Source organism: Lissotriton helveticus, chromosome 1_1, assembly GCF_964261635.1.
Source record: "Lissotriton helveticus chromosome 1_1, aLisHel1.1, whole genome shotgun sequence".
In the NCBI taxonomy this organism is placed as follows: domain Eukaryota; kingdom Metazoa; phylum Chordata; class Amphibia; order Caudata; family Salamandridae; genus Lissotriton; species Lissotriton helveticus.
In genome coordinates, this window is record NC_136057.1 from 115,872,442 (window position 1) to 115,899,319 (window position 26,878).

The 26,878-nt window shown below is 59.1% G+C and overlaps 1 protein-coding gene across 1 annotated transcript in view; it reads left to right on the forward strand.

Annotated features, from left to right (window-relative positions):
* The first annotated feature begins 749 nt into the window (after positions 1 to 749).
* Positions 750 to 26,878, forward strand: part of LOC144768065 (uncharacterized) — a 161,127-nt gene continuing 134,998 nt past the window's right edge. Inside the window, exon 1 of the mRNA XM_078651440.1 lies at positions 750 to 859. The gene's annotated coding sequence lies outside the window, so the exon portion shown is untranslated. The remainder of the gene's footprint in view (positions 860 to 26,878) is intronic.

Here is a 26,878-nt window from a genome sequence, read left to right on the forward strand (position 1 = left end):
GACAAAGCAAGACACATACTGTTTGTTGTGTGCTTCTGCCACACACCCCCGTGTTCCTGCGCACTGCTCTGTAAAATCACATTGTGATGCAGAAGTGATGTAGCGTCCAGTTCATATGTTTTGTTTAGGCGCTTTTAATTTTATCAAACCGGGGATGTGCGGATTATGTCATTTGGCCAGGATCACACTTTGCTGCTAAGAAAGAAAGTGCACAATTATTGTGCAGGTTCCTCGGATGCCTTTTTCTCCCTCGACACTACTGGCCTCATTGCCATATTAGATAGCACTGGTTGTGCAGTATTACATAGAGCTGGTTGTACAGTATTAGATGCCCTAGTTGTGCAGTTTTATATAGAGTGGTGGTGCAGTATTAGATAGAGTGGTTGTTTAGTTTTAGCGCTGGTTGTGTAGTATTAGATAGCGCTAGTTGTGTAGTATTAGATAGCACTAGTTGTGTAGTATTACATAGCGCTAGTTGTGTAATATTAGAAGGCGCTGTTTGTGTAGTATTAGATAGGGCTGGTTGTGTAGGATTACATAACGCTGGTTGTGTAGTATTACATAACCCTGGTTGTGTAGTATTAGCGCTGATTGTGTAGTATTAGAAGGCGCTGGTTGTGTAGTATTAGATAGTTGGTTATGTCCGTGGGTGGTAAATATTTTTCAAACCTTTTTGTCTATACTGAATACCATGTTTGGAGTGGACAGCCCTTTAAAAAGCGTCATTGTGCTTTTGTTCAGCAGGCTGAAGAGCAGACCGTGTGAGACCATGGGAGTTTGGCTGCTTCTTGCAGCGCCTCGAGGCGGGGGAGCCCAGTGAACAGTTTAGTCCAAGGGACGTGTGCAGTGACCACCTAACGTGAGTGCAATAGTGAATCACTTATTTCTGTTCGTGTGCTGCATGCACAAACGAGAGAGCCTGAGCCGGCCGGACACCCAGGCCGCGCCGGGCGGACATGCAGCGAGCGGTCTGCAGGGGGGGCTGGGGGGCAGAGAGGGGGCAGGGCCCCTCCGTGGTTGAACCTGTGTGCATTGCAACACTTTGATGTTACTCCTCGCCCCTCCCCCTCCCCCGGATTCCTGGCAGCAGAGTGACCCGCACGTATCCACCCTGACCCCCACGATGTTCTGAGATTATTGTTGTGGGGAGGTGAGGCCGGGGGCAGCCCCAAGGGAGGGACAACTTCCGACCCCCCTCCCAGCGGGAGGGGGGCGGGAAAGGCAAGGACAGCGGGAGGGGGGGCGGGAAAGGCACGGACAGCAGGAGGGGGGGCGGGAAAGGCACGGACAGCGGGAGGGGGGGGCGGGAACAGCAAACGGCAAGAAAAAGCACTCACCTGGACTTCTTCCGGCGGCGGTCGGCCTGCAATGACCAAAACAAACCTTCCCCCCCAAACAAATAGGAACCGCCCACCACCGCAATGATGTTACCAAAGGGGCTGAATGCCTAAAAATCGCCGGAACGCCCCCGACTCTGCTCCGGCATTGACGGACAGATCTCTGTTCCAATGGCTAGCCTCCATTTATGGAGCTAGCCAATGGAACAGAGGGGCAGGACTAGACTCACATACTCTAAACAAAAGATTTCGCCTGCGCAGCTTTCGACAGGCGAAACCTAAAAAGGAACCGGGGGTATTGCTGATGCGTGCGACAAATGGTAGTCTGGTGCGAGGCGGGGGAGGGGAAGCAAGCAGGAGTGGGAGGGAACGAGCATATGGCGAGCGGCGGGGGAGTCTGGTGCGAGGCGTAGGCGGCGGGGGAGCAGGCATATAGGGTGTGAGTGAGGCCAAGCGCGCGCTCGCAAAGCGTCACGGTTCAATAGATCACATGCATTGGAAGAAATCCGTTTGGAATTCACTTGGTCAGAGATTTTGGTTCAACTACATTACTCTCGTCTATTTATCCCTGTGGGATAGAATAGTCGAGACCTAATAAACCAGGTTGCTGTCTTCATGTCCAGCCACAAACCGGCTGCACCAGCATCTCACCTCCCCTTCTGTTTGAGGGTACTCCATCCCGGCCAAGGCCCACTGCTCCCCGGACGCCCCTTCACCTCACACTCTGTAGCAGCAGCACCTCTTCTCTTGCGGAAATTCCCCAGAGGAAGAGGGCCCTGTGCCAGGCTCCTCAATTAAATAACCTCCCCACCCCCACCTCCCTGCCGAATTCTTGAGATTAAATTTAGTACTGAGCTGACCCAGCACTGTTATCTGCTGCTGCATCCCTTCCCATCCCATTAAAAATAACACACCCAGGCATGCAACCTAAATTTACAATGTGTTGAGACCCAGACTACTGAAATGACATGGAACTGCAAGAGGGTATCTTCTTTTTAAAAAATTCTTAATGTTTTAATAATTATCATGTACATATGAATAAAAGTTTTACATTCAAAATATTTATACATAATACAAATACATTGGATTGACAACAATTTATATAAAAAACAATAAAAAATACAAATGAGGTAATGACGAATTCTTCTCTACGCATTTCGACAACAAGTGTCTTCGTCCGGAAATTACCATCTAGAAGCTTTTAAAACAATCTACAAAGAAGATAAACATTATAAGATACATATTCCAAATTACTTTTTTGACATTTCAGCAAATATTTCTGTCTGGGAACAACATTCACATTGTTTTAGAAGATACATTAAGACCGTTTCTGTGTACCTGCAAAGAGCTATGTTTACAGGGTAAAAGTAAGCGTAAAAAGAAAGGAGGAAATTGAACAAAGATGAAGAATGCCAAGAGTTCAGGATGGAACAAATATAATATGATGGGGTCTGCAGACACAGAGTAAAAAGGTACTTGGATGGCATGCTCTCCTGTCATTTGTCTAAATAGTGGGAGATGGTCTTCCCAGTAATTTATAAAGGACTATAGGAAACAGAGACTTCTGTAAATGTATGACCTGCTATTGGGGCTAATGGTCGATAGATAGCCTTTGTTATAGTAGCATTGCGGTTAATTCCTGGTCTGTTATTGATGTTTTTAAATAACCTGATACCTGTAAAGGGTTTTATATCGAACTCTGATTTTCAAAAGTGATGATGAAAATGTGGCTCACCTGACTCAGGCTCTGGCAGAGATTCTGTAGAGCAATCACTGGTTTGTGCTGTCTTATGGATAGTGACACCTGTGATTTAGGGTGCTCTGGGACAGTTCAAGTCCTACAGAAGGTGGTGATCTGCTGTCACATAACAATGGACAAAAACAAAGAGTGTAGTAAATTTACCGCATTAGGAGTGGAACATAGGCCCTCAGTTTTATTGACTATACCGGGGATATCCCTCTTAATGGTATGACAAATCTTTACCTAGTTGACGGGCACGCCATGAAGCTTTATTCTAATCGTAAGGGCGATCTCCCTGTAGGCGGTTTGCCTGGGACGTGATATGGCTGGATATATCTAAAAGACCTGTTGTTAGGTACTCGAAATCTGTGGATTAGGGTCCGGATGTCTGTGGATATAAGAGAGATACAAAATTGTATCTTTAAATCATAAATTTCATAAGCTCGGGACTCTGAGATGTTATGTTCCTTGGGTTTACTACATACCTATTATAGCAATGGTCCAGATGATTGGGTACTGCTGAAAATAAATTTAAAAAAAAATGCTTGTGAAAAAACAGTCCCACGGACCTAATTAGGTTCCTATCTCTGTATACACGATGAAAATAATATTAAAGGCATACCTGACTTGGTGCAGATTCGAGTGCACTAAAACTTGCCTGTTTACTAAAAGCAACGTTGCAGCTTGCCGAGGATATGGCTGCTGCGGTGCGAGCTGTGGAGTTAAAATGAATAGACACATCTTATCTAAGTATGTAATACTAGTTTGAACTGAGAATTCTAGTTACAGAGAACTGGTGAAATACTTAAATGTATCTGCGCACCGCTAGTACTTGAAACGGCATACCTGAATAAGCTCAAATACTGGTGCAGCAAAACTCGGCTGGTGAATAAAAGCGACGTGGCAGTTTACCAAAGATGTGGCTGCTATCACACGAAGCTAAACATGAAAATAAAATAAAATAAAATAAAAGGCAGTGTGCGTCTAAATAGAGTTAACGCTAATCATTAACATTTAGGGGTCTGGCTTCCTGTATTTGGATATAACGGATTCTTACCTGGGTGAGGCAAGGATTGCCTTCAATCTTCTATGGAGTCTGCTGCAGCCCTTCCCTGCCTCCATTCTCTTGTCCCCTCCCAGTCCTGTCCGGGGTCTGACCCAGCTCTGTTATCTGCTGCTCCAGCCCTTCCCTGCCTCCCTTCCCTTGTCCGCAACCAGTCCTGTCCGGAATCTGACCCAGCGCAGTTATCTGGCTCTGCAGCCCTTCCCTGCCCTCATTCCCTTGTCCCCACCCAGTCCGGGGTCTGACCCAGCTCTGTTATCTGCTGCTCCAGCCCTTCCCTGCCTCCCTTCCCTTGTCCCCAACCAGTCCTGTCCAGAGTCTGACCCAGCGCAGTTATCTGGCTCTGCAGCCCTTCCCTGCCCTCATTCCCTTGTCCCCACCCAGTCCTGTCTGTGGTCTGACCCTGCGCTGTTATCTGCTGCTGCAGCCCTTCCCTGCCTCCCTTCTCTTGTCCCCTCCCAGTCCTGTCCGGGGTCTGACCCAGTACTGTTATCTGCTGCTTCAGCCCTTCCCTGCCTCCCTTCCTCCCTTCCTCCCTTGTCCCCACCCACTCCTGTCCGGGGTCTGACCCAGCGCTGCTATCTGCTGCTCCAGCCCTTCCCTGCCTCCCTTCCCTTGTCCCCAACCAGTCCTGTTCGGAGTCTGACTCAGCGCTGTTATCTGCCTCTGCAGCCCTTCCCTGCCCTCATTCCCTTGTCCCCACCCAGTCATGCCTGGGGTCTGACCCATCACTGTAATCTGCTGCTCCAGCCCTTTCCAGCCTCCCTTCTCTTGTCCTCACCCTGTCCTGTCCGGGGTCCTACCCAGCGCTGTTATCTCCTGCTCCAGCCCTTCCCTGCCTCCCTTCTCTTGTCCCCTCCCAGTCCTGTCCGTGGTCTGACCCAGCGCTGTTATCTGCTGGTGCAGCCCTTCCTGCCTCCATTCTGTTGTCCCCACCCAGTCATGCCTGGGGTCTGAGCCAGCACTGTTATCTGCTGCCCCAGCCCTTCCCTTCTCTGGTCCCCACCCAGTCCTGTCCGGGCTCTGACCCAGCGCTGATATCTGCTGCTCCAGCCCTTCCCTGCCTCCATTCCCTTGTCCCCACCCAGTCCGGGGTCTGACCCAGTGCTGTTATCTGCTGCTCCAGCCCTTCCCTGCCTCCATTCCCTTGTGCCCACCCAGTCCGGGGTCTGACCCAGCACTGTTATCTGCTGGTGCATCCCTTCCTGCCTCCATTCTCTTGTTCCCACCCAGTCCTGTCCGGGGTCTGACCCAGCACTTCCTGCCTCCATTCCCTTGTCCCCACCCTGTCCTGTCCAGGGTCTGACCCAGTGGTTATCTACTGCTGCAGCCCTTCCCTGCCTCCCTTCTCTTGTCCCCACCCAGTCCTGTCCGGGGTCTGACCCAGCGCTGTTATCTGCTGCTCCAGCCCTTCCCTGCCTCCCTTCCTCCCTTGTCCCCACCCAGTCCTGTCCGGGATCTGACCCAGCGCTGTTATCTGCTGCTTCAGCCCTTCCCTGCCTCCCTTCCTCCCTTGTCCCCACCCAGTCCTGTCCGCGGTCTGACCCAGCGCTGTTATCTGCTGCTCCAGCACTTCCCTGCCTCCCTTCCTCCCTTGTCCCCACCCAGTCCTGTCCGGGGTCTGACCCAGCGCTGTTATCTGCTGCTCCAGCCCTTCCCTGCCTCCCTTCCCTTGTCCCCAACCAGTCCTGTCCGGAGTCTGACCCAGCGCTGTTATCTGCCTCTGCAGCCCTTCCCTGCCCTCATTCCCTTGTCCCCTCCTAGTCCTGTCCGGGGTCTGACCCTGCGCTGTTATCTGCTGCTCCAGCCCTTCCCTGCCTCCCTTCTCTTGTCCCCTCCCAGTACTGTCCGGGGTCTGACCCAGTACTGTTATCTGCTGCTTCAGCCCTTCCCTGCCTCCCTTCCTCCCTTGTCGCCACCCAGTCCTGTCCGGGGTCTGACCCAGCGCTGCTATCTGCTGCTCCAGCCCTTCCCTGCCTCCCTTCCCTTGTCCCCAACCAGTCCTGTTCGGAGTCTGACGCAGCGCTGTTATCTGCCTCTGCAGCCCTTCCCTGCCCTCATTCCCTTGTCCCCACCCAGTCATGCCTGGGGTCTGACCCAGCACTGTTATCTGCTGCTCCAGCCCTTTCCAGCCTCCCTTCTCTTGTCCTCACCCTGTCCTGTCCGGGGTCCTACCCAGCGCTGTTATCTCCTGCTCCAGCCCTTCCCTGCCTCCCTTCTCTTGTCCCCTCCCAGTCCTGTCCGTGGTCTGACCCAGCGCTGTTATCTGCTGGTGCAGCCCTTCCTGCCTCCATTCTGTTGTCCCCACCCAGTCATGCCTGGGGTCTGAGCCAGCACTGTTATCTGCTGCCCCAGCCCTTCCCTTCTCTTGTCCCCACCCAGTCCTGTCCGGGCTCTGACCCAGCGCTGATATCTTCTGCTCCAGCCCTTCCCTGCCTCCATTCCCTTGTCCCCACCCAGTCCAGGGTCTAACCCAGCACTGTTATCTGCTGGTGCATCCCTTCCTGCCTCCATTCTCTTGTCCCCACCCAGTCCTGTCCGGGGTCTGACCCAGCACTTCCTGCCTCCATTCCCTTGTCCCCACCCTGTCCTGTCCAGGGTCTGACCCAGTGGTTATCTACTGCTGCAGCCCTTCCCTGCCTCCCTTCTCTTGCCCCCACCCAGTCCTGTCCGGGGTCTGACCCAGCGCTGTTATCTGCTGCTCCAGCCCTTCCCTGCCTCCCTTCCTCCCTTGTCCCCACCCAGTCCTGTCCGGGGTCTGACCCAGCGCTGTTATCTGCTGCTCCAGCCCTTCCCTGCCTCCCTTCCCTTGTCCCCAACCAGTCCTGTCCGGAGTCTGACCCAGCGCTGTTATCTGCCTCTGCAGCCCCTCCCTGCCCTCATTCCCTTGTCCCCACCCAGTCCTGTCCGGGGTCTGACCCAGCGCTGTTATCTGCTGCTCCAGCCCTTCCCTGCCTCCATTCTGTTGTCCCTACCCAGTCATGCCTGGGGTCTGAGCCAGCACTGTTATCTGCTGCCCCAGCCCTTCCCTTCTCTTGTCTCTACCCATTCCTGTCTGGGGTCTGACCCCAGCCCTTCCCTGCCTCCCTTCTCTTGTCCTCACCCTGTCCTGTCCGGGGTCCTACACAGCGCTGTTATCTGCTGCTCCACCCCTTCCCTGCCTCCCTTCTCTTGTCCCCTCCCAGTCCTGTCCGTGGTCTGACCCAGCGCTGTTATCTGCTGGTGCAGCCCTTCCTGCCTCCATTCTGTTGTCCCCACCCAGTAATGTCTGGGGTCTGAGCCAGCACTGTTATCTGCTGCCCCAGCCCTTCCCTTCTCTTGTCCCTACCCAGTCCTCTCCGGGGTCTGACCCCAGCCCTTCCCTGCCTCCCTTTTATTGTCCCCACCCAGTCCTGTCCGGGGTCTGACCCAGCGCTGTTATCTGCTGCTTCAGCCCTTCCCTGCCTCCCTTCCCTTGTCCCCAACCAGTCCTGTCCGGAGTCTGACCCAGCGCTGTTATCTGCCTCTGCAGCCCTTCCCTGCCCTCATTCCCTTGTCCCCACACAGTCCTGTCCGGGGTCTGACCCAGCGCTGTTATCTGCTGCTCCAGCCCTTACCTGCCTCCATTCTGTTGTCCCCACCCAGTCATGCCTGGGGTCTGAGCCAGCACTGTTATCTGCTGCCCGAGCCCTTCCCTTCTCTTGTCCCTACCCAATTCTGTCCGGGGTCTGACCCCAGCCCTTCCCTGCCTCCCTTCTCTTGTCCTCACCCTGTCCTGTCCGGGGTCTGACCCAGCGCTGTTATCTGCTGCTCCAGCCCTTCCCTGCCTCCCTTCTCTTGTCCCCTCCCAGTCCTGCCCGTGGTCTGACCCAGCGCTGTTTTCTGCTGGTGCAGCCCTTCCTGCCTCCATTCTGTTGTCCCCACCCAGTCATGCCTGGGGTCTGACCCCTGCCCTTCCCTGCCTCCCTTCTCTTGTCCCCACCCAGTCCTGTCCGTGGTCTGACCCAATGCTGTTATCTGCTGCTTCACCCCTTCCCTGCCTCCCTTCCTCCCTTGTCCCTACCCAGTCCTGTCAGGGGTCTGACCCAGCGCTGTTATCTGCTGCTCCAGCCCTTCCCTGCCTTCCTTCCTTGTCCCCACCCAGTCCTGTCCGGGGCCTGACCCAGCGCTGTTATCTAATGCTCCAGCCCTTCCCTGCCTCCATTCTCTTGTCCCCACCCAGTCCGGGGTCTGACCCAGCCCTGTTATCTGCTGCCCCAGCCCTTCCCTTCTCTTTTTCCTACCCAGTCCTGTCCGAGGTCTGACCCCAGCCCTTCCCTGCCTCCCTTTTCTTGTCCCCACCCAGTCCTGTCCGGGGTCTGACCCAGCGCTGTTATCTGCTGCTTCAGCCCTTCCCTGCCTCCCTTCCCTTGTCCCCAACCAGTCCTGTCCGGAGTCTGACCCAGCGCTGTTATCTGCCTCTGCAGCCCTTTCCTGCCTCCATTCCCTTGTCTCCACCCAGTCCTGTCCGGGGTCTGACCCAACAGTGTTATCTGCTGGTGCAGCCCTTCCTGCCTCCATTCTCTTGTCCCCACCCAGTCCTGTCTGGGGTCTGACCCATCGCTGTTATCTGCTGGTGCAGCCCTTCCTGCCTCCCTTCTCTTGTCCCCACCCAGTCCTGTCCGTGGTCTGACCCCAGCCCTTCCCTGTCTCCCTTCTCTAGTCCCCTCCCAGTACTGTCCGGGGTCTGACCCAGCACTTCCTGCCTCCATTCCCTTGTCCCCACCCTGTCCTGTCCAGGGTCTGACCCAGGCGTTATCTGCTGCTGCAGCCCTTCCCTGCCTCCCTTCTCGTCCCCTCCCAGTCCTGCCGGGGTCTGACCCAGCGCTGTTATCTGCTGCTTCAGCCCTTCCCTGCCTCCCTTCTCTTGTCCCCATTCAGTCCTGTCCGGGGTCTGACCCAGCCCTTCCTGCCTCCATTCCCTTGTCCCCACCCTGTCCTGTCCAGGGTCTGACCCAGCGGTTATCTGCTGCTGCAGCCCTTCCCTGCCTCCCTTCTCTTGTCCCCTCCCAGTCCTGTCCGGGGTCTGACCCAGCGCTGTTATCTGCTGCCCCAGCCCTTCCCTGCCTCCCGTCTCTTGTCCCCACCCAGTTTTGTCCGGGGTCTGACCCAGCGCTGTTATCTGCTGCCCCATCCCTTCCCTGCCTTCCTTCTCTTGTCCCCACCCTGTCCTGTCCGGGGTCTGCCCCAGCTCTTCCTGCCTCCCTTCCCTTGTCCCCACCCTGTCCTGTCCAGGGCCTGACCCAGTGGTTATCTACTGCTGCAGCCCTTCCCTGCCTCCCTTCTCTTGTCCCCACCCAGTCCTGTCCGGGGTCTGACCCAGCGCTGTTATCTGCTGCTCCAGCCCTTCCCTGCCTCCCTTCCTCCCTTGTCTCCACCCAGTCCTGCCCAGGGTCTGACCCAGCGCTGTTATCTGCTGTTCCAGCCCTTCCCTGCCTCCCTTCCTCCCTTGTCCCCACCCAGTCCTGTCCGGGCTCTGACCCAGCGCTGATATCTGCTTCTCCAGCCCTTCCCTGCCTCCATTCCCTTGTCCCCACCCAGTCCGGGGTCTGACCCAGCGCTGTTATCTGCTGCTCCAGCCCTTTCCTGCCTCCATTCCCTTGTGCCCACCCAGTCCGGGGTCTGACCCAGCACTGTTATCTGCTGGTGCATCCCTTCCTGCCTCCCTTCTCTAGTCCCCTCCCAGTACTGTCCGGGGTCTGACCCAGCACTTCCTGCCTCCATTCCCTTGTCCCCACCCTGTCCTGTCCAGGGTCTGACCCAGCCGTTATCTGCTGCTGCAGCCCTTCCCTGCCTCCCTTCTCGTCCTCTCCCAGTCCTGCCCGGGGTCTGACCCAGCGCTGTTATCTGCTGCTTCAGCCCTACCCTGCCTCCCTTCTCTTGTCCCCATTCAGTCCTGTCCGGGGTCTGACCCAGCCCTTCCTGCCTCCCTTCCCTTGTCCCCACCCTGTCCTGTCCAGGGTCTGACCCAGTGGTTATCTACTGCTGCAGCCCTTCCCTGCCTCCCTTCTCTTGTCCCCACCCAGTCCTGTCCGGGGTCTGACCCAACGCTGTTATCTGCTGCTCCAGCCCTTCTCTGCCTCCCTTCCTCCCTTGTCCCCACCCAGTCCTGCCCAGGGTCTGACCCAGCGCTGTTATCTGCTGCTCCAGCCCTTCCCTGCCTCCCTTCCTCCCTTGTCCCCACCCAGTCCTGTCCGGGCTCTGACCCAGCGCTGATATCTGCTTCTCCAGCCCTTCCCTGCCTCCATTCCCTTGTCCCCACCCAGTCCGGGGTCTAACCCAGCGCTGTTATCTGCTGCTCCAGCCCTTCCCTGCCTCCATTCCCTTGTGCCCACCCAGTCCGGGGTCTGACCCAGCGCTGTTATCTGCTGGTGCATCCCTTCCTGCCTCCATTCTCTTGTCCCCACCCAGTCCTGTCCGGGGTCTGACCCAGCACTTCCTGCCTCCATTCCCTTGTCCCCACCTTGTCCTGTCCAGGGTCTGACCCAGTGGTTATCTACTGCTGCAGCCCATCCCTGCCTTCCTTCTCTTGTCCCCACCCAGTCCTGTCCGGGGTCTGACCCAGCGCTGTTATCTGCTGCTCCAGCCCTTCCCTGCCTCCCTTCCTCCCTTGTCCCCACCCAGTCCTGTCCGGGGTCTGACCCAGCGCTGTTATCTTCTGCTTCAGCCCTTCCCTGCCTCCCTTCCTCCCTTGTCCCCACCCAGTCCTGTCCGCGGTCTGACCCAGTGCTGTTATCTGCGGCTCCAGCACTTCCCTGCCTCCCTTCCTCCCTTGTCCCCACCCAGTCCTGTCTGGGGTCTGACCCAGCGCTGTTATCTGCTGCTCCTGCCCTTCCCTGCCTCCCATCCCTTGTCCCCAACCAGTCCTGTCCGGAGTCTGACCCAGCGCTGTTATCTGCCTCTGCAGCCCTTCTCTGCCCTCATTCCCTTGACCCCACCCAGTCCTGTCCGGGGTTTTACCCAGCGCTGTTATCTGCTGCTCCAGCCCTTCCCTGCCTCCATTCCCTTGTCCCCACCCTGTCCTGTCCAGGGTCTGACCCAGCCGTTATCTGCTGCTGCAGCCCTTCCCTGCCTCCCTTCTCGTCCCCTCCCAGTCCTGCCCGGGGTCTGACCCAGCGCTGTTATCTGCTGGTGCAGCCCTTCCTGCCTCCCTTCTCTTGTCCCCACCCAGTCCTGTCCGTGGTCTGACCCCAGCCCTTCCCTGCCTCCCTTCTCTAGTCCCCTCCCAGTACTGTCCGGGGTCTGACCCAGCACTTCCTGCCTCCATTCCCTTGTCCCCACCCTGTCCTGTCCAGGGTCTGACCCAGCCGTTATCTGCTGCTGCAGCCCTTCCCTGCCTCCCTTCTCGTCCCCTCCCAGTCCTGCCCGGGGTCTGACCCAGCGCTATCAGCTGCTTCAGCCCTTCCCTGCCTCCCTTCTCTTGTCCCCATTCAGTCCTGTCCGGGGTCTGACCCAGCCCTTCCTGCCTCCATTCCCTTGTCCCCACCCTGTCCTGTCCAGGGTCTGACCCAGCGGTTATCTGCTGCTGCAGCCCTTCCCTGCCTCCCTTCTCTTGTCCCCTCCCAGTCCTGTCCGGGGTCTGACCCAGCGCTGTTATCTGCTGCCCCAGCCCTTCCCTGCCTCCCGTCTCTTGTCCCCACCCAGTTTTGTCCGGGGTCTGACCCAGCACTGTTATCTGCTGCCCCATCCCTTCCCTGCCTTCCTTCTCTTGTCCCCACCCTGTCCTGTCCGGGGTCTGCCCCAGCTCTTCCTGCCTCCCTTCCCTTGTCCCCACCCTGTCCTGTCCAGGGTCTGACCCAGTGGTTATCTACTGCTCCAGCCCTTCCCTGCCTCCCTTCTCTTGTCCCCTCCCAGTCCTGTCCGTGGTCTGACCCAGCGCTGTTATCTGCTGGTGCAGCCCTTCCTGCCTCCATTCTGTTGTCCCCACCCAGTCATGCCTGGGGTCTGAGCCAGCGCTGTTATCTGCTGCCCGAGCCCTTCCCTTCTCTTGTCCCTACCCAATTCTGTCCGGGGTCTGACCCCAGCCCTTCCCTGCCTCCCTTCTCTTGTCCTCACCCTGTCCTGTCCGGGGTCTGACCCAGCGCTGTTATCTGCTGCTCCAGCCCTTCCCTGCCTCCCTTCTCTTGTCCCCTCCCAGTCCTGCCCGTGGTCTGACCCAGCGCTGTTATCTTCTGGTGCAGCCCTCCCTGCCTCCATTCTGTTGTCCCCACCCAGTCATGCCTGGGGTCTGAGCCAGCACTATTATTTGCTGCCCCAGCCCTTCCCTTCTCTTGTCCCTACCCAGTCCTGTCTGGGGTCTGACCCCTGCCCTTCCCTGCCTCCCTTCTCTTGTCCCCACCCAGTTCTGTCCATGGTCTGACCCAATGCTGTTATCTGTTGCTTCACCCCTTCCCTGCCTCCCTTCCTCCCTTGTCCCCACCCAGTCCTCTCAGGGGTCTGACCCAGCGCTGTTATCTGCTGCTCCAGCCCTTCTCTGCCTTCCTTCCTTGTCCCCACCCAGTCCTGTCCGGGGTCTGACCCAGCGCTGTTATCTAATGCTCCAGCCCTTCCCTGCCTCCATTCTCTTGTCCCCACCCAGTCCGGGGTCTGACCCAGCACTGTTATCTGCTGCCCCAGCCCTTCCCTTCTCTTGTCCCAACCCAGTCCTGTCCGGGGTCTGACCCCAGCCCTTCCCTGCCTCCCTTTTCTTGTCCCCACCAAGTCCTGTCCGGGGTCTGACCCAGCGCTGTTATCTGCTGCTTCAGCCCTTCCCTGCCTCCCTTCCCTTGTCCCCAACCAGTCCTGTCCGGAGTCTGACCCAGCGCTGTTATCTGCCTCTGCAGCCCTTTCCTGCCTCCATTCCCTTGTCTCCACCCAGTCCTGTCCGGGGTCTGACCCAACAGTGTTATCTGCTGGTGCAGCCCTTCCTGCCTCCATTCTCTTGTCCCCACCCAGTCCTGTCTGGGGTCTGACCCATCGCTGTTATCTGCTGGTGCAGCCCTTCCTGCCTCCCTTCTCTTGTCCCCACCCAGTCCTGTCCGTGGTCTGACCCCAGCCCTTCCCTGCCTCCCTTCTCTAGTCCCCTCCCAGTACTGTCCGGGGTCTGACCCAGCACTTCCTGCCTCCATTCCCTTGTCCCCACCCTGTCCTGTCCAGGGTCTGACCCAGCCGTTATCTGCTGCTGCAGCCCTTCCCTGCCTCCCTTCTCGTCCCCTCCCAGTCCTGCCCGGGGTCTGACCCAGCGCTGTTATCTGCTGATGCAGCCCTTCCTGCCTCCCTTCTCTTGTCCCCACCCAGTCCTGTCCGTGGTCTGACCCCAGCCCTTCCCTGCCTCCCTTCTCTAGTCCCCTCCCAGTACTGTCCGGGGTCTGACCCAGCACTTCCTGCCTCCATTCCCTTGTCCCCACCCTGTCCTGTCCAGGGTCTGACCCAGCCGTTATCTGCTGCTGCAGCCCTTCCCTGCCTCCCTTCTCGTCCCCTCCCAGTCCTGCCCGGGGTCTGACCCAGCGCTGTTATCTGCTGCTTCAGCCCTACCCTGCCTCCTTTCTCTTGTCCCCATTCAGTCCTGTCCGGGGTCTGACCCAGCCCTTCCTGCCTCCCTTCCCTTGTCCCCACCCTGTCCTGTCCAGGGTCTGACCCAGTGGTTATCTACTGCTGCAGCCCTTCCCTGCCTCCCTTCTCTTGTCCCCACCCAGTCCTGTCCGGGGTCTGACCCAACGCTGTTATCTGCTGCTCCAGCCCTTCCCTGCCTCCCTTCCTCCCTTGTCCCCACCCAGTCCTGCCCAGGGTCTGACCCAGCGCTGTTATCTGCTGCTCCAGCCCTTCCCTGCCTCCCTTCCTCCCTTGTCCCCACCCAGTCCTGTCCGGGCTCTGACCCAGCGCTGATATCTGCTTCTCCAGCCCTTCCCTGCCTCCATTCCCTTGTCCCCACCCAGTCCGGGGTCTAACCCAGCGCTGTTATCTGCTGCTCCAGCCCTTCCCTGCCTCCATTCCCTTGTGCCCACCCAGTCCGGGGTCTGACCCAGCGCTGTTATCTGCTGGTGCATCCCTTCCTGCCTCCATTCTCTTGTCCCCACCCAGTCCTGTCCGGGGTCTGACCCAGCACTTCCTGCCTCCATTCCCTTGTCCCCACCTTGTCCTGTCCAGGGTCTGACCCAGTGGTTATCTACTGCTGCAGCCCATCCCTGCCTCCCTTCTCTTGTCCCCACCCAGTCCTGTCCGGGGTCTGACCCAGCGCTGTTATCTGCTGCTCCAGCCCTTCCCTGCCTCCCTTCCTCCCTTGTCCCCACCCAGTCCTGTCCGGGGTCTGACCCAGCGCTGTTATCTTCTGCTTCAGCCCTTCCCTGCCTCCCTTCCTCCCTTGTCCCCACCCAGTCCTGTCCGCGGTCTGACCCAGTGCTGTTATCTGCGGCTCCAGCACTTCCCTGCCTCCCTTCCTCCCTTATCCCCACCCAGTCCTGTCTGGGGTCTGACCCAGCGCTGTTATCTGCTGCTCCTGCCCTTCCCTGCCTCCCATCCCTTGTCCCCAACCAGTCCTGTCCGGAGTCTGACCCAGCGCTGTTATCTGCCTCTGCAGCCCTTCTCTGCCCTCTTTCCCTTGACCCCACCCAGTCCTGTCCGGGGTTTTACCCAGCGCTGTTATCTGCTGCTCCAGCCCTTCCCTGCCTGCATTCCCTTGTCCCCACCCTGTCCTGTCCAGGGTCTGACCCAGCCGTTATCTGCTGCTGCAGCCCTTCCCTGCCTCCCTTCTCGTCCCCTCCCAGTCCTGCCCGGGGTCTGACCCAGCGCTGTTATCTGCTGGTGCAGCCCTTCCTGCCTCCCTTCTCTTGTCCCCACCCAGTCCTGTCCGTGGTCTGACCCCAGCCCTTCCCTGCCTCCCTTCTCTAGTCCCCTCCCAGTACTGTCCTGGGTCTGACCCAGCACTTCCTGCCTCCATTCCCTTGTCCCCACCCTGTCCTGTTCAGGGTCTGACCCAGCCGTTATCTGCTGCTGCAGCCCTTCCCTGCCTCCCTTCTCGTCCCCTCCCAGTCCTGCCCGGGGTCTGACCCAGCGCTATCAGCTGCTTCAGCCCTTCCCTGCCTCCCTTCTCTTGTCCCCATTCAGTCCTGTCCGGGGTCTGACCCAGCCCTTCCTGCCTCCATTCCCTTGTCCCCACCCTGTCCTGTCCAGGGTCTGACCCAGCGGTTATCTGCTGCTGCAGCCCTTCCCTGCCTCCCTTCTCTTGTCCCCTCCCAGTCCTGTCCGGGGTCTGACCCAGCGCTGTTATCTGCTGCCCCAGCCCTTCCCTGCCTCCCGTCTCTTGTCCCCACCCAGTTTTGTCCGGGGTCTGACCCAGCACTGTTATCTGCTGCCCCATCCCTTCCCTGCCTTCCTTCTCTTGTCCCCACCCTGTCCTGTCCGGGGTCTGCCCCAGCTCTTCCTGCCTCCCTTCCCTTGTCCCCACCCTGTCCTGTCCAGGGTCTGACCCAGTGGTTATCTACTGCTCCAGCCCTTCCCTGCCTCCCTTCTCTTGTCCCCTCCCAGTCCTGTCCGTGGTCTGACCCAGCGCTGTTATCTGCTGGTGCAGCCCTTCCTGCCTCCATTCTGTTGTCCCCACCCAGTCATGCCTGGGGTCTGAGCCAGCGCTGTTATCTGCTGCCCGAGCCCTTCCCTTCTCTTGTCCCTACCCAATTCTGTCCGGGGTCTGACCCCAGCCCTTCCCTGCCTCCCTTCTCTTGTCCTCACCCTGTCCTGTCCGGGGTCTGACCCAGCGCTGTTATCTGCTGCTCCAGCCCTTCCCTGCCTCCCTTCTCTTGTCCCCTCCCAGTCCTGCCCGTGGTCTGACCCAGCGCTGTTATCTTCTGGTGCAGCCCTCCCTGCCTCCATTCTGTTGTCCCCACCCAGTCATGCCTGGGGTCTGAGCCAGCACTATTATTTGCTGCCCCAGCCCTTCCCTTCTCTTGTCCCTACCCAGTCCTGTCTGGGGTCTGACCCCTGCCCTTCCCTGCCTCCCTTCTCTTGTCCCCACCCAGTTCTGTCCATGGTCTGACCCAATGCTGTTATCTGTTGCTTCACCCCTTCCCTGCCTCCCTTCCTCCCTTGTCCCCACCCAGTCCTCTCAGGGGTCTGACCCAGCGCTGTTATATGCTGCTCCAGCCCTTCTCTGCCTTCCTTCCTTGTCCCCACCCAGTCCTGTCCGGGGTCTGACCCAGCGCTGTTATCTAATGCTCCAGCCCTTCCCTGCCTCCATTCTCTTGTCCCCACCCAGTCCGGGGTCTGACCCAGCACTGTTATCTGCTGCCCCAGCCCTTCCCTTCTCTTGTCCCAACCCAGTCCTGTCCGGGGTCTGACCCCAGCCCTTCCCTGCCTCCCTTTTCTTGTCCCCACCAAGTCCTGTCCGGGGTCTGACCCAGCGCTGTTATCTGCTGCTTCAGCCCTTCCCTGCATCCCTTCCCTTGTCCCCAACCAGTCCTGTCCGGAGTCTGACCCAGCGCTGTTATCTGCCTCTGCAGCCCTTTCCTGCCTCCATTCCCTTGTCTCCACCCAGTCCTGTCCGGGGTCTGACCCAACAGTGTTATCTGCTGGTGCAGCCCTTCCTGCCTCCATTCTCTTGTCCCCACCCAGTCCTGTCTGGGGTCTGACCCATCGCTGTTATCTGCTGGTGCAGCCCTTCCTGCCTCCCTTCTCTTGTCCCCACCCAGTCCTGTCCGTGGTCTGACCCCAGCCCTTCCCTGCCTCCCTTCTCTAGTCCCCTCCCAGTACTGTCCGGGGTCTGACCCAGCACTTCCTGCCTCCATTCCCTTGTCCCCACCCTCTCCTGTCCAGGGTCTGACCCAGCCGTTATCTGCTGCTGCAGCCCTTCCCTGCCTCCCTTCTCGTCCCCTCCCAGTCCTGCCCGGGGTCTGACCCAGCGCTGTTATCTGCTGGTGCAGCCCTTCCTGCCTCCCTTCTCTTGTCCCCACCCAGTCCTGTCCATGGTCTGACCCCAGCCCTTCCCTGCCTCCCTTCTCTAGTCCCCTCCCAGTACTGTCCGGGGTCTGACCCAGCACTTCCTGCCTCCATTCCCTTGTCCCCACCCTGTCCTGTCCAGGGTCTGACCCAGCCGTTATCTGCTGCTGCAGCCCTTCCCTGCCTCCCTTCTCGTCCCCTCCCAGTCCTGCCCGGGGTCTGACCCAGCGCTGTTATCTGCTGCTTCAGCCCTACCCTGCCTCCCTTCTCTTGTCCCCATTCAGTCCTGTCCGGGGTCTGACCCAGCCCTTCCTGCCTCCATTCCCATGTCCCCACCCTGTCCTGTCCAGGGTCTGACCCAGCGGTTATCTGCTGCTGCAGCCCTTCCCTGCCTCCCTTCTCTTGTCCCCTCCCAGTCCTGTCCGGGGTCTGACCCAGCGCTGTTATCTGCTGCCCCAGCCCTTCCCTGCCTCCCGTCTCTTGTCTCCACCCAGTTTTGTCCGGGGTCTGACCCAGCGCTGTTATCTGCTGCCCCATCCCTTCCCTGCCTTCCTTCTCTTGTCCCCACCCTGTCCTGTCCGGGGTCTGCCCCAGCTCTTCCTGCCTCCCTTCCCTTGTCCCCACCCTGTCCTGTCCAGGGTCTGACCCAGTGGTTATCTACTGCTCCAGCCCTTCCCTGCCTTCCTTCTCTTGTCCCCTCCCTGTCCTGTCCGTGGTCTGACCCAGCGCTGTTATCTGCTGGTGCAGTCCTTCCTGCCTCCATTCTGTTGTCCCCACCCAGTCATGCCTGGGATCTGAGCCAGCACTATTATTTGCTGCCCCAGCCCTTCCCTTCTCTTGTCCCTACCCAGTCCTGTCTGGGGTCTGACCCCTGCCCTTCCCTGCCTCCCTTCTCTTGTCCCCACCCAGTCCTGTCTATGGTCTGACCCAATGCTGTTATCTGTTGCTTCACCCCTTCCCTGCCTCCCTTCCTCCCTTGTCCCCACCCAGTCCTCTCAGGGGTCTGACCCAGCGCTGTTATCTGCTGCTCCAGCCCTTCCCTGCCTTCCTTCCTTGTCCCCACCCAGTCCTGTCCGGGGTCTGACCCAGCGCTGTTATCTAATGCTCCAGCCCTTCCCTGCCTCCATTCTCTTGTCCCCACCCAGTCCGGTGTCTGACCCAGCACTGTTATCTGCTGCCCCAGCCCTTCCCTTCTCTTGTCCCTACCCAGTCCTGTCCGGGGTCTGACCCCAGCCCTTCCCTGCCTCCCTTTTCTTGTCCCCACCCAGTCCTGTCCGGGGTCTGACCCAGCGCTGTTATCTGCTGCTTCAGCCCTTCCCTGCCTCCCTTCCCTTGTCCCCAACCAGACTGTCCGGAGTCTGACCCAGCGCTGTTATCTGCCTCTGCAGCCCTTTCCTGCCTCCATTCCCTTGTCTCCACCCAGTCCTGTCCGGGGTCTGACCCAACAGTGTTATCTGCTGGTGCAGCCCTTCCTGCCTCCATTCTCTTGTCCCCACCCAGTCCTGTCTGGGGTCTGACCCATCGCTGTTATCTGCTGGTGCAGCCCTTCCTGCCTCCTTCTCTTGTCCCCACCCAGTCCTGTCCGTGGTCTGACCCCAGCCCTTCCCTGCCTCCCTTCTCTAGTCCCCTCCCAGTACTGTCCGGGGTCTGACCCAGCACTTCCTGCCTCCATTCCCTTGTCCCCACCCTGTCCTCTCCAGGGTCTGACCCAGCCGTTATCTGCTGCTGCAGCCCTTCCCTGCCTCCCTTCTCGTCCCCTCCTAGTCCTGCCCGGGGTCTGACCCAGCGCTGTTATCTGCTGCTCCAGCCCTTCCCTGCCTCCATTCTGTTGTCCCCACCCAGTCATGCCTGGGGTCTGAGCCAGCGCTGTTATCTGCTGCCCGAGCCCTTCCCTTCTCTTGTCCCTACCCAATTCTGTCCGGGGTCTGACCCCAGCCCTTCCCTGCCTCCCTTCTCTTGTCCTCACCCTGTCCTGTCCGGGGTCTGACACAGCGCTGTTATCTGCTGCTCCAGCCCTTCCCTGCCTTCCTTCTCTTGTCCCCTCCCAGTCCTGCCCGTGGTCTGACCCAGCGCTGTTATCTTCTGGTGCAGCCCTCCCTGCCTCCATTCTGTTGTCCCCACCCAGTCATGCCTGGGGTCTGAGCCAGCACTATTATTTGCTGCCCCAGCCCTTCCCTTCTCTTGTCCCTACCCAGTCCTGTCTGGGGTCTGACCCCTGCCCTTCCCTGCCTCCCTTCTCTTGTCCCCACCCAGTCCTGTCCATGGTCTGACCCAATGCTGTTATCTGTTGCTTCACCCCTTCCCTGCCTCCCTTCCTCCCTTGTCCCCACCCAGTCCTCTCAGGGGTCTGACCCAGCGCTGTTATCTGCTGCTCCAGCCCTTCCCTGCCTTCCTTCCTTGTCCCCACCCAGTCCTGTCCGGGGTCTGACCCAGCGCTGTTATCTAATGCTCCAGCCCTTCCCTGCCTCCATTCTCTTGTCCCCACCCAGTCAGGGGTCTGACCCAGCACTGTTATCTGCTGCCCCAGCCCTTCCCTTCTCTTGTCCCAACCCAGTCCTGTCCGGGGTCTGACCCAGCGCTGTTATCTGCTGCCCCAGCCCTTCCCTGCCTCCCGTCTCTTGTCCCCACCCAGTTTTGTCCGGGGTCTGACCCAGCACTGTTATCTGCTGCCCCATCCCTTCCCTGCCTTCCTTCTCTTGTCCCCACCCTGTCCTGTCCGGGGTCTGCCCCAGCTCTTCCTGCCTCCCTTCCCTTGTCCCCACCCTGTCCTGTCCAGGGTCTGACCCAGTGGTTATCTACTGCTCCAGCCCTTCCCTGCCTCCCTTCTCTTGTCCCCTCCCAGTCCTGTCCGTGGTCTGACCCAGCGCTGTTATCTGCTGGTGCAGCCCTTCCTGCCTCCATTCTGTTGTCCCCACCCAGTCATGCCTGGGGTCTGAGCCAGCGCTGTTATCTGCTGCCCGAGCCCTTCCCTTCTCTTGTCCCTACCCAATTCTGTCCGGGGTCTGACCCCAGCCCTTCCCTGCCTCCCTTCTCTTGTCCTCACCCTGTCCTGTCCGGGGTCTGACCCAGCGCTGTTATCTGCTGCTCCAGCCCTTCCCTGCCTCCCTTCTCTTGTCCCCTCCCAGTCCTGCCCGTGGTCTGACCCAGCGCTGTTATCTTCTGGTGCAGCCCTCCCTGCCTCCATTCTGTTGTCCCCACCCAGTCATGCCTGGGGTCTGAGCCAGCACTATTATTTGCTGCCCCAGCCCTTCCCTTCTCTTGTCCCTACCCAGTCCTGTCTGGGGTCTGACCCCTGCCCTTCCCTGCCTCCCTTCTCTTGTCCCCACCCAGTTCTGTCCATGGTCTGACCCAATGCTGTTATCTGTTGCTTCACCCCTTCCCTGCCTCCCTTCCTCCCTTGTCCCCACCCAGTCCTCTCAGGGGTCTGACCCAGCGCTGTTATCTGCTGCTCCAGCCCTTCTCTGCCTTCCTTCCTTGTCCCCACCCAGTCCTGTCCGGGGTCTGACCCAGCGCTGTTATCTAATGCTCCAGCCCTTCCCTGCCTCCATTCTCTTGTCCCCACCCAGTCCGGGGTCTGACCCAGCACTGTTATCTGCTGCCCCAGCCCTTCCCTTCTCTTGTCCCAACCCAGTCCTGTCCGGGGTCTGACCCCAGCCCTTCCCTGCCTCCCTTTTCTTGTCCCCACCAAGTCCTGTCCGGGGTCTGACCCAGCGCTGTTATCTGCTGCTTCAGCCCTTCCCTGCCTCCCTTCCCTTGTCCCCAACCAGTCCTGTCCGGAGTCTGACCCAGCGCTGTTATCTGCCTCTGCAGCCCTTTCCTGCCTCCATTCCCTTGTCTCCACCCAGTCCTGTCCGGGGTCTGACCCAACAGTGTTATCTGCTGGTGCAGCCCTTCCTGCCTCCATTCTCTTGTCCCCACCCAGTCCTGTCTGGGGTCTGACCCATCGCTGTTATCTGCTGGTGCAGCCCTTCCTGCCTCCCTTCTCTTGTCCCCACCCAGTCCTGTCCGTGGTCTGACCCCAGCCCTTCCCTGCCTCCCTTCTCTAGTCCCCTCCCAGTACTGTCCGGGGTCTGACCCAGCACTTCCTGCCTCCATTCCCTTGTCCCCACCCTCTCCTGTCCAGGGTCTGACCCAGCCGTTATCTGCTGCTGCAGCCCTTCCCTGCCTCCCTTCTCGTCCCCTCCCAGTCCTGCCCGGGGTCTGACCCAGCGCTGTTATCTGCTGGTGCAGCCCTTCCTGCCTCCCTTCTCTTGTCCCCACCCAGTCCTGTCCGTGGTCTGACCCCAGCCCTTCCCTGCCTCCCTTCTCTAGTCCCCTCCCAGTACTGTCCGGGGTCTGACCCAGCACTTCCTGCCTCCATTCCCTTGTCCCCACCCTGTCCTGTCCAGGGTCTGACCCAGCCGTTATCTGCTGCTGCAGCCCTTCCCTGCCTCCCTTCTCGTCCCCTCCCAGTCCTGCCCGGGGTCTGACCCAGCGCTGTTATCTGCTGCTTCAGCCCTACCCTGCCTCCCTTCTCTTGTCCCCATTCAGTCCTGTCCGGGGTCTGACCCAGCCCTTCCTGCCTCCATTCCCTTGTCCCCACCCTGTCCTGTCCAGGGTCTGACCCAGCGGTTATCTGCTGCTGCAGCCCTTCCCTGCCTCCCTTCTCTTGTCCCCTCCCAGTCCTGTCCGGGGTCTGACCCAGCGCTGTTATCTGCTGCCCCAGCCCTTCCCTGCCTCCCGTCTCTTGTCTCCACCCAGTTTTGTCCGGGGTCTGACCCAGCGCTGTTATCTGCTGCCCCATCCCTTCCCTGCCTTCCTTCTCTTGTCCCCACCCTGTCCTGTCCGGGGTCTGCCCCAGCTCTTCCTGCCTCCCTTCCCTTGTCCCCACCCTGTCCTGTCCAGGGTCTGACCCAGTGGTTATCTACTGCTCCAGCCCTTCCCTGCCTTCCTTCTCTTGTCCCCTCCCTGTCCTGTCCGTGGTCTGACCCAGCGCTGTTATCTGCTGGTGCAGTCCTTCCTGCCTCCATTCTGTTGTCCCCACCCAGTCATGCCTGGGATCTGAGCCAGCACTATTATTTGCTGCCCCAGCCCTTCCCTTCTCTTGTCCCTACCCAGTCCTGTCTGGGGTCTGACCCCTGCCCTTCCCTGCCTCCCTTCTCTTGTCCCCACCCAGTCCTGTCAATGGTCTGACCCAATGCTGTTATCTGTTGCTTCACCCCTTCCCTGCCTCCCTTCCTCCCTTGTCCCCACCCAGTCCTCTCAGGGGTCTGACCCAGCGCTGTTATCTGCTGCTCCAGCCCTTCCTTGCCTTCCTTCCTTGTCCCCACCCAGTCCTGTCCGGGGTCTGACCCAGCGCTGTTATCTAATGCTCCAGCCCTTCCCTGCCTCCATTCTCTTGTCCCCACCCAGTCCGGTGTCTGACCCAGCACTGTTATCTGCTGCCCCAGCCCTTCCCTTCTCTTGTCCCTACCCAGTCCTGTCCGGGGTCTGACCCCAGCCCTTCCCTGCCTCCCTTTTCTTGTCCCCACCCAGTCCTGTCCGGGGTCTGACCCAGCGCTGTTATCTGCTGCTTCAGCCCTTCCCTGCCTCCCTTCCCTTGTCCCCAACCAGACTGTCCGGAGTCTGACCCAGCGCTGTTATCTGCCTCTGCAGCCCTTTCCTGCCTCCATTCCCTTGTCTCCACCCAGTCCTGTCCGGGGTCTGACCCAACAGTGTTATCTGCTGGTGCAGCCCTTCCTGCCTCCATTCTCTTGTCCCCACCCAGTCCTGTCTGGGGTCTGACCCATCGCTGTTATCTGCTGGTGCAGCCCTTCCTGCCTCCTTCTCTTGTCCCCACCCAGTCCTGTCCGTGGTCTGACCCCAGCCCTTCCCTGCCTCCCTTCTCTAGTCCCCTCCCAGTACTGTCCGGGGTCTGACCCAGCACTTCCTGCCTCCATTCCCTTGTCCCCACCCTGTCCTCTCCAGGGTCTGACCCAGCCGTTATCTGCTGCTGCAGCCCTTCCCTGCCTCCCTTCTCGTCCCCTCCTAGTCCTGCCCGGGGTCTGACCCAGCGCTGTTATCTGCTGCTCCAGCCCTTCCCTGCCTCCATTCTGTTGTCCCCACCCAGTCATGCCTGGGGTCTGAGCCAGCGCTGTTATCTGCTGCCCGAGCCCTTCCCTTCTCTTGTCCCTACCCAATTCTGTCCGGGGTCTGACCCCAGCCCTTCCCTGCCTCCCTTCTCTTGTCCTCACCCTGTCCTGTCCGGGGTCTGACACAGCGCTGTTATCTGCTGCTCCAGCCCTTCCCTGCCTTCCTTCTCTTGTCCCCTCCCAGTCCTGCCCGTGGTCTGACCCAGCGCTGTTATCTTCTGGTGCAGCCCTCCCTGCCTCCATTCTGTTGTCCCCACCCAGTCATGCCTGGGGTCTGAGCCAGCACTATTATTTGCTGCCCCAGCCCTTCCCTTCTCTTGTCCCTACCCAGTCCTGTCTGGGGTCTGACCCCTGCCCTTCCCTGCCTCCCTTCTCTTGTCCCCACCCAGTCCTGTCCATGGTCTGACCCAATGCTGTTATCTGTTGCTTCACCCCTTCCCTGCCTCCCTTCCTCCCTTGTCCCCACCCAGTCCTCTCAGGGGTCTGACCCAGCGCTGTTATCTGCTGCTCCAGCCCTTCCCTGCCTTCCTTCCTTGTCCCCACCCAGTCCTGTCCGGGGTCTGACCCAGCGCTGTTATCTAATGCTCCAGCCCTTCCCTGCCTCCATTCTCTTGTCCCCACCCAGTCAGGGGTCTGACCCAGCACTGTTATCTGCTGCCCCAGCCCTTCCCTTCTCTTGTCCCAACCCAGTCCTGTCCGGGGTCTGACCCCAGCCCTTCCCTGCCTCCCTTTTCTTGTCCCCACCAAGTCCTGTCCGGGGTCTGACCCAGCGCTGTTATCTGCTGCTTCAGCCCTTCCCTGCCTCCCTTCCCTTGTCCCCAACCAGTCCTGTCCGGAGTCTGACCCAGCGCTGGTATCTGCCTCTGCAGCCCTTTCCTGCCTCCATTCCCTTGTCTCCACCCAGTCCTGTCCGGGGTCTGACCCAACAGTGTTATCTGCTGGTGCAGCCCTTCCTGCCTCCATTCTCTTGTCCCCACCCAGTCCTGTCTGGGGTCTGACCCATCGCTGTTATCTGCTGGTGCAGCCCTTCCTGCCTCCCTTCTCTTGTCCCCACCCAGTCCTGTCCGTGGTCTGACCCCAGCCCTTCCCTGCCTCCCTTCTCTATTCCCCTCCCACTACTGTCCGGGGTCTGACCCAGCACTTCCTGCCTCCATTCCCTTGTCCCCACCCTGTCCTGTCCAGGGTCTGACCCAGCCGTTATCTGCTGCTGCAGCCCTTCCCTGCCTCCCTTCTCGTCCCCTCCCAGTCCTGCCCGGGGTCTGACCCAGCGCTGTTATCTGCTGCTTCAGCCCTTCCCTGCCTCCCTTCTCTTGTCCCCATTCAGTCCTGTCCGGGGTCTGACCCAGCCCTTCCTGCCTCCATTCCCTTGTCCCCACCCTGTCCTGTCCAGGGTCTGACCCAGCGGTTATCTGCTGCTGCAGCCCTTCCCTGCCTCCCTTCTCTTGTCCCCTCCCAGTCCTGTCCGGGGTCTGACCCAGCGCTGTTATCTGCTGCCCCAGCCCTTCCCTGCCTCCCGTCTCTTGTCCCCACCCAGTTTTGTCCGGGGTCTGACCCAGCGCTGTTATCTGCTGCCCCATCCCTTCCCTGCCTTCCTTCTCTTGTCCCCACCCTGTCCTGTCCGGGGTCTGCCCCAGCTCTTCCTGCCTCCCTTCCCTTGTCCCCACCCTGTCCTGTCCAGGGTCTGACCCAGTGGTTATCTACTGCTGCAGCCCTTCCCTGCCTCCCTTCTCTTGTCCCCACCCAGTCCTGTCCGGGGTCTGACCCAACGCTGTTATCTGCTGCTCCAGCCCTTCCCTGCCTCCCTTCCTCCCTTGTCCCCACCCAGTCCTGCCCAGGGTCTGACCCAGCGCTGTTATCTGCTGCTCCAGCCCTTCCCTGCCTCCCTTCCTCCCTTGTCCCCACCCAGTCCTGTCCGGGCTCTGACCCAGCGCTGATATCTACTTCTCCAGCCCTTCCCTGCCTCCATTCCCTTGTCCCCACCCAGTCCGGGGTCTAACCCAGCGCTGTTATCTGCTGCTCCAGCCCTTCCCTGCCTCCATTCCCTTGTGCCCACCCAGTCCGGGGTATGACCCAGCGCTGTTATCTGCTGGTGAATCCCTTCCTGCCTCCATTCTCTTGTCCCCACCCAGTCCTGTCCGGGGTCTGACCCAGCACTTCCTGCCTCCATTCCCTTGTCCCCACCTTGTCCTGTCCAGGGTCTGACCCAGTGGTTATCTACTGCTGCAGCCCATCCCTGCCTCCCTTCTCTTGTCCCCACCCAGTCCTGTCCCGGGTCTGACCCAGCGCTGTTATCTGCTGCTCCAGCCCTTCCCTGCCTCCCTTCCTCCCTTGTCCCCACCCAGTCCTGTCTGGGGTCTGACCCAGCGCTGTTATCTTCTGCTTCAGCCCTTCCCTGCCTCCCTTCCTCCCTTGTCCCTACCCAGTCCTGTCCGCGGTCTGACCCAGTGCTGTTATCTGCGGCTCCAGCACTTCCCTGCCTCCCTTCCTCCCTTGTCCCCACCCAGTCCTGTCTGGGGTCTGACCCAGCGCTGTTATCTGCTGCTCCAGCCCTTCCCTGCCTCCCATCCCTTGTCCCCTGTGGAAAAGTAAATTTTGCCATGTTCTGTGTCCCTACGTGTCATCCATCATATGTTATGTGTGCATGATTAAATATGCATATGTATTCCCCATGTCCGATTAATGACGCAATTACAGTTGTGTCCACTTCTAGTATGCCAGTTTCTAGTCCTCGTGAATACTACGAATATCAGGCCTATGTAAAGCTACGTTGCCACGTTTCTCAGTGTGCACGTTATTCTATTATAAAGTCCCCGTTTCTAGGCCTCAAAAGGGCCTGGACACCAGATTCAGCTCCTGTCTCCTGCAGCCTCGCTGAGGAGCGATACAGCCCCCACCTGTATCCTCGACCCTTCACTTACTTCCTGCCTCGCAGTGCCCGGCCCAGCCTGGCTCAGCCTCTGAGTCTGCCAAGAATATGTTATGATTCCAGTTATCAGTTCAGTCCTCCTTCTCTGCATTCCTAAGCTACTGAACTGCATCAATAGTTTCCGTCATTGTCTAGCCTTCACGTCTCCACGTTAGAGAAATACTGCATTTAATGGTCATTTAATATTCTTCATCACGCACTACATGTAGAATAATGCATGGTCCAGTCTTAGAATCAAGTTAGCCTTTCCTCTCCTGACTTCTAGTTTATATCAACATGTTCTCTAAACATCAGATACTAGATACTGTTTAGGTACATGTCGCCCTGACTCTCCAGACTTCAGTCTCTGCTCCTAGCACAGAGTTCATAGCCCCCAGCTTCTCCTAGTGATACGTCATTGCTAGTTTGCGCGCACCACCAGGTTAGAGGTCCCGGCTCCTTAGGTAGCCCCCTCCATGGTTTCCGCCCTATTCATGACATATTCTGTTACGTTTGCATCACATGTCTATGTATACGCCCTGTTACACCTCTTTTCGCCCTTATCTTTCGCGACTGCTACGCGTCACGCCTTTTGCTCCACCCACTGCTACGCCTACTGCAATGTAATGCTATGTGTTTGCGTTATGTATATATGCTCATGTATTGTTATTAAAAGTCAGCGCGCTCATCCCAGACCCAGCCCCAGCAGCTGCTGGGCCCTGCCATCCTATTCCTATGCAGGTTGTCCTGTTCCTGTCCTTATGCTGTATTAAACCTGCAAAAACTCCTACTACCTCG